The sequence below is a fragment of the Eptesicus fuscus genome, chromosome 13, assembly GCF_027574615.1.
Source record: "Eptesicus fuscus isolate TK198812 chromosome 13, DD_ASM_mEF_20220401, whole genome shotgun sequence".
NCBI classification, from domain to species: Eukaryota; Metazoa; Chordata; class Mammalia; order Chiroptera; family Vespertilionidae; genus Eptesicus; species Eptesicus fuscus.
In genome coordinates, this window is record NC_072485.1 from 54,661,849 (window position 1) to 54,669,012 (window position 7,164).

The 7,164-nt window shown below is 47.2% G+C and overlaps 1 non-coding gene across 1 annotated transcript; it reads left to right on the forward strand.

Annotated features, from left to right (window-relative positions):
• The first annotated feature begins 6,347 nt into the window (after positions 1-6,347).
• On the forward strand, positions 6,348-6,451 carry LOC114234272 (U6 spliceosomal RNA). Its single transcript, XR_003620458.1, has one exon. It is a non-coding gene; the product is annotated as a U6 spliceosomal RNA (small nuclear RNA).
• The last annotated feature ends 713 nt before the right edge of the window (positions 6,452-7,164 follow it).

Consider the following 7,164-nt stretch of genomic DNA (forward strand, 5'->3'; position numbering starts at 1 on the left):
TGGTTTTATTTTTGACTGCCCTGTCAGTCACTCCTGCCTCCAGTTCTCTTCTGTGCTACTTTATGGCAAAGCATATTTTGGAGTTAGTCTGCTTAGTAGGTCCCATTAGCCCAGAAGGCTGCAAATTATAATATAATGAAACCATGTCCTGCCTTAGGAAAATGTGTGTCTCCTGGAAAGAAGCATAAAGTCAGTAGTGCTAGTCTGCTTTAGACTTACACTGCAAAATGAGTAGGATACCTTGTGATAACCACAACAGTCTGGAACACCCCACCCCACCCCCACCCCCTCCCCCAAAAAAAGCTTCAACATCTATCTAGAAAGATAGCCTGAAAGTGATTTCCTATTGGTGTATGTACCGTCAGGAGCCAATAGTGGCCCTGGGGTGGAAGGCTGCCCATTTTAAACTTAGAGTTGCTGTCTCCAATGTCAAGACTTGCATGGGATTCCTCTGCATTACCTCTGCCCTTTCCCAGTTTAGCTTCTTCAAGACTCAGCTGTTCTCCCAGTTCCTGAGACCAGGATAATCTTAGTTATTTTCAGCTCAAATTGTCCAGAGCTGGAGCATTGCCTAGACAGAGCCTGGTCCAGGAGTGATCAGCCTTACTTTGTAGTCCATATCCTTGCTTGGCTGTGTATTAAAGTTACAGAAACAACTTTGGAATTCAAACTTTGTAACCACAGAACCCTGCTTTCATAGTCTTTCACAGAATCAATCACTAATACATAGGACCAACATGGAATTGCACCTGTGGAGGCGGAGCCAAAGACCCAGCTCCTCCCACCCCTCTAACAATACAGGATAAAAAATAACGCGCTCTGGCCACCTGGCAAACTGCTATTTTGTTGGATAGGCTGAGGCTGAAGTAGGTAAATTCTGGCTTAAATTTGTTTTTATTTTTTCTTAATTTTAGAGAAAGAGAGAGACATCAGTTGTCTCACTGTTGTCTCACGTGTCCTGACTGAGGATTGAATCCACAACCTGCGTATGTGCCCTGACCAGGAATCGAACCCACCACCTTTTGATGTACAGAATGATGCTCCAACTGAGCCACACAGGCCAGGGCAATTCAGGCTTAACCTTTTGCACTCGGATGTCGAGTGTGACTCGACATGGTTAGCATTAGAATAAAGGAATCGAGAAAAAAGCAAGCGAGTGCAAAGGGTTAAATTTAAAAGTTGACTTACCAGAAGTCATAGAAATAAATAGTAAGATGGTAGATTTAAAGCCAACTTATTAGCAATTACATTAAATGTAAACAAACTGAACACTCGATTGTCAGATTTGATAAAAAAAAAAAAAGATTCAACTAAATGCTAGTTATAATCACAGAAATGTCTACACTTACCTCACTGGACTTGCTCTCCCATCGTGTCAAATTCAGCTCACTAGGTGTTCCCATTCCAAGGCCTTTATTGCCCAAATTTAGTTCTGGTTCTAGTAGCTAAATGTCTGGTGGACAGAGCAGTGAAAAGGGAATGACAAGTACAAGATCTTTGACCATTAATGCCCATTTTAAAAAATTAAAAAAGTAGCCCCAGCCAGGTGGCTAGGTTGGTGGCTTGGTTGGAGCATTGTCCTATACACCAAAAGGTTGCAGGTTCAATCCTCGGTCAGGGCATGTACAGGAGGCAACCGATTGATGTTTCTCTCGCATTGATGTTTTTCTCTCGCTCTTTTCCTCTCTCTAAAAATCAATGAACATATCCTCAGGTGAAGATTTTTAAAAATTATAAAAGTATATTTTTTAAAGTTTAAGTAGTTCTGAAGTATATAAAATACAAAATGTTTCTGTACCCTTAACCCCAATCTCACTTTATCAAGGTTTTCTTCTGGACATTTTCTATGCACTTTAAATTATTTTCCTAAACTACAACCTGAGAATTTTCTGGCAAAGAGGCACCTGTGCACATATTCATGCCTTTGACAATGGGGCTTATCTCCATTTGTGGCCCTATCCAATTTTCTGTGAATTGTGGTCCTAGCCATTAGTATACTGTTCCTGGCATTTGATGATCCATAAGAACAGGCTAGGTCTGGCCTCAATACAACAAGTTCCTGGAATTTTACATGTACAGTCAGATCTCTATCACCCAAGAACAGTTAGACCCACAGATACAAGGAGTAGAGAAAAAGTAGTGTTCCAATATGCCTTCCTAGGGTGGATTGCAACCTCACAATAGTGGAGACGTGGTATAGCAGAGCTGTTAGAGCACAGACTAGGACCTAGGCTGTTTGGGTTCAAATCCCAGCCTTGAGCAACTTACTGAATCTGTGTCTCCGTTTCTTCATCAATAACATGGTTCTTACTTGAAGTCATACTTGACTGATAGGTTTATTGTGAGGAGTACAGATAAAGAATACAAGGCACTTGGTCACCTGTGTCAGAACTGCCCGTGGCACAGCTCCAGCCCAGACAAGGGGGAGTAGGTTGCGAAGCAGGTGGTATCAAGGCCTCTCCTGGCTCGTGGGGGCCAACCCTCTTCTTAGATTGGACTCTTAAGAGCTTCCCAGATTTTCAGTTCAACGTTCCAGATTGTCCCAAAGGGATGGAAAAGGGGACTAACGTTTATTGAGCACCTACCTGGTGTGGAGCTTTACATTTAAGCCTTGATTCAACGATGGAAAAGGAGGAAACTGGTAGCCCCTCCCTGACCAGACCAGCCATGTGTATAACTGACTGTAGTGCTAAATAACAAGGCAGAAAAGTAGGCATTATGTGCAGGTTCTGGAACAGCCCTCACCTAAGGAAGGGGTCAAGGCTAGGCCTGATGCAAGGCTGAGAATTCCACGAACCAGTTAGAGTCTGAAATAGATGAAACAAACTGTCAGAACAGTGACCACAACTTGCCTCTTTCCTCAGCACATTGCCTGAGATAGGAATATTGAGCAATTCCCCCATACCAAGTCATGTTGGTATTGAACCTATTAGGTGGGCACTATTATTTTTCCTATTTCACAGACGCATAAGGCTTAGAAAGTGACTTGCACACAAACATACAGACAGTAGGAGCAGAGTCAGGTTCGGAAGCCAAGTCTGTCAGGCTCCCAAACCTGAGGTTCCCACTGAGACCCTCTTTCTGGGTGACTGTTTGGTGCAACATAGAGGAATGCAGTGCAGATGGAGCCCTGCTGTCTACTCCTCCTCCCTTAGATGTGAAGAGCGTCTCTCCAAGTGGTGGGGGCGGAAAGGGGATGTCTAAACCCTGAAAGGCCTGGACAGAAAGATAGGAAGATGGGGGTCTCCTTAGAGGGGGTCCCTCTGGGCTTTTTGTTCCCCACCCTCTCTGCCCCCAAGACTTAACAATACATCACATCACAGAAACAGGCTGGCAGGAGCTGCCCAGATGGTCACTTGGCCCCAGAGACACATTCCTGCTGCTCAGATCAGTGAGGGAGCAGCCTCCATGCAGATGCCTGTGTAAACCTCATTGATTTTCTGCTTCATTAGGTCAGTGAGAGTGTGCAGCTCCTGCAGAGAGCCCTCTCCAGCAAGGTCCAGCAATCTCCTGGAGAAAGGAACTCCCCCTTGTCCCTGCTATTAGGGGCAGTAGCTGCTCCTGGATTCCAAGCCGGGAGCCTGCCCAGACGCCACCTGGATTTCATGAAGCCTGGCTACAGCACATCTGGGTGTGTGACTCTGGACAAATGTACCTCCCTAAGACTCAGTTCCTGTTCCTGTAAAATGGGGACAATGATGTCCGCTACTCCGCAGGGTAGTTGTGAGGATTAAATTAGATAATGCAGGAGTGCTGGTACATATTAACTATTCAGACAGGGGAGTGATGATTATTGCAATTCGCACAAAGTCCAGACCCACGAAGTTTGGTGTCCCAGCACTGACTGAGAAGCATCCTTCAGCAATCACTAATAATTTCAAAGTAGCTCAAATCTCTGGTTTGCCCTCTGACAAAGTGAGCGTGGTGATCACAGTGACGTCCACAGCAGTGGTCACCAAAACTCCTCTCCTCTCTAATCCACTTCCATCAGTCCACAGAAGTTAGGGCATCTCTTTCCAAATCTCCCACAGCCTGTGGACCAAAATCCTTCTCCCACCTACCATCTCTCTACCAGATACCTTTTCTTTTTTTTTTTTTTTGAGAGAGAGAGAGAGAACCATCAATTTGTTGTTCCACTTATTTATACATTCAGGAATGGAACCTGCAACCTTGGCATATCAGGATGATGCTCTAACCAGATGAGCTTCTCATCCAGGGCCCCACCAGGTATTCTTATTTCTGCATCACAAAAGCTCAAATAACAAACTTGAGCAAAGACCGAACTCCCCATAGAGATTGGGAAAGAAGTCAAACAGGAAAAAATAAATACCCTAGGGATCAGGGAAGGCTGTGACCCCTCACCAAGTACAATATCTTTACAATTGATGACAGGCTCACTCCTGTCCTCTTCCGCCAAGCCCAGATGCTGTTGTTGGGAGCAGAGCTGTGCACAGAGGGCTGAGAAGGGGTGGGAGGAGCCAGGAGCGATTCCCTTTGCATTCTGCTTTGCATTTATACTGGAAACAGAATCTCTCTGAGGAGACCTTCCCAGTTCTTGAGATTGTGGCAGTGAGGTCAGCTCTATCCCTGTTCCTGGGGTGCCCTGCCAGCCCCCTGCCTCCCTGAGGAGAACCCACAAGGAGCAGGTCTGTCCACCCTGTCACTCCGGAGTCTCTGACTCCACATCAATAAACACCCCCACCCTGGATGAGAGCCTTCCAGCTCCCCAGCTGCCCCAGGGGTTATTTTATGGGGTCAGGGTGGCAAGGAACTGGGATTATTGCATAATCCACTGCAATCTATCTCCCGAACCACCACCACCCACCCCCTCCACCAGGGAGAGCAAAGTCTAAAGCCAACTAACACACTGGCGCTGTCACCTTTCACCGATTGCCCTGAGGAGGGTTTAAAACGAGTCCCGAAAGCCTGTCCCCACAATCAATTCCATGTGGGAGGGAAGGGACAGCCTCCAAAGGAAGGCCTTCCCAGCCTGCCCCATTTCAGGACCTGCCCCAAAGAACTCCTGCTGGGTCTGTAGTCTTCCGGGCAACCCATCTGGGCCCCCTCCCTAGGCTCTCCACAAATTTCAGGGATGACAGTGGAGTGTGATGGGCCTGCAGCCCTCCAGGAGTCTGCAAGGGAGCCCTGCCAAGGGTACTGGCTCTGGATCCTTGCCCAAGGCAGGAAATGGTGGCCCTGGTTACCATGGAGAGGCTGGCAGAGCCTGTGCCCATCTGTGGTTGACAGCCTCCCTTAGGAAAGGAGGAGAACTTCGGTTGCTTGAGAACTAGCTGAGCCTGGGGGGTAGTCTGTGACATCATGAGCCAGCCCCTGAAGGGGCAGGAGAGGAGAGTGAGGCTGGGAGCTCTGGGAGAACGAATTCCACTGAAGTGGCCTCCTGCCAATCCTGCAGCTTTAATGGCCGGGGCTAGCCTCTGGCAGAGTAAGGCCTCGCTGCCAAGCTGCCAACCCCAGCAAGGGCTGTTAGAAGCGGTTCTGACACAGTGGAAAAACCCAGGAGTCAGAGCCGGAAGCGAGAGCCACGCCCACAGGAAAGAGCCCCGGCTAGTGGAGAAGGTGTCTGGTGCAGAGGAGAAAGCACTAGACTAGTTGGGAGGTTCCAGTCCCTGAGTCACCAACTCTGAATCACTGAGGTAGTCAAGAGCACTCTCCTTCCCCGAGCCCGAGATCCCGGCTGTGAGACTAATGTTCGCCCTGTGGACTGAGTAGCTGAGAGCCCCATCCCTCCTGGCAGTGTTAGCAGGTGTCAGGGGCAGGTGGTCTCCCTCTGATTCAGCGAGTAAAGGAGGTCTAAGGCTGTGAGGGCCTCTCCTGGGCTTTCATCCCTTCTGTGGCTAAAACTGGAGGATGAGCTAAGTTAAAATGTCCTTTGAGAGGGCCTGACGCTGCAAGTGTGCTTGTGCAAAGGGCAGAGCTTGGCCCTAATACACATGGCTGTGCAAGGCTAGCGGAGTGCCAGGGAGAGGGAGGCTGACCGGATAGGGCCCTGGAGCAGCCCCGGGGGCAGGTGAGCTGCCTGGACCTTCCTGTAGCCCTGGGCGAGGGTCTCAGGAATATCCAACACATTTGCCTTTTGATATGCAGGGAACAAAGGCCTAGCTGTTTGGAAGCTGTGAAGCACCTTCGGAAAGACTGAGAGGCAGAGTAGTGCAGGGGAAGGAAACTGATCTGGGGACTCGAAATCCACCAGGCTGCTTTCCAGCTGTGTGGCCTGAAGCAATTACATTTTTCGAGGTTTGGTAGTCTAACCAGTAAAATGAGATAAAAATTCCTGCTCTGCTTTCCTCTCCTAGTTGAGGTGGAAATGCCATAAATGAATAGAAATGGTGCTCATTTTGGCAGCACATATGCTAAAATTGGAATGATGCAGAGATTAGCATGGCCCCTGTGCAAGGATGACACACAAATTTCTGAAGTGTTCCATATTTTTCATTTATTTATTTTTTTAATTGGTACATTTATTAAAAATATAGACTAATGGTCCTGTGCTTAAATGTTGTTGTGGATGTGTGCTGGCTTCCATAAGACATAACTAATCATAAGGAGCTCTTCAATATACTCCTGACAGAAGTAAAAAGGTCACTAGAAATGACTGACAAGACAGGGCCACTGCAGACATAATTCCCTTATATAATTAATAATTGCTAGAAAATGGAGTTTGACGTTATTTACAATTATACCAACATCCATGGAGGCTGAGTATCACCGGCATAAGAAATGTGTTTCCATGTTTCCCAAGTAGTTTTCTGTTTTAGCTATGAAGGTCAGTTACCACAACCAAACTTGTTCTTCACAAGTAGAAATTTTATGTCCATTCAACCAGAGTCTCTTACATCTTTCTGGGCCTATTCATTTGCAGAGTAGAAACTGTAACCAGGTTCTTCATATCATGCAGTCACATGTAACGTCCAATCTTTATATGCTGTCCAATTTCTTGATAAAAGGAGTGACTCTCAGCAGGGCTACATAGATGAGGAAGTTCCGTATGGAGGAGATCACATCCTCGCGCATCTTCCATTTCATCTCCTGTTTCATCTTCCATTTGCCCTGTGGACTGAGTAGCTGAGAGCCCCATCTCTCCCGGCAGTGTTAGCAGGTGTGAAGGGCAGGTGGTCTCCCTCTGATTCAGCAGGTAAAGGAGGG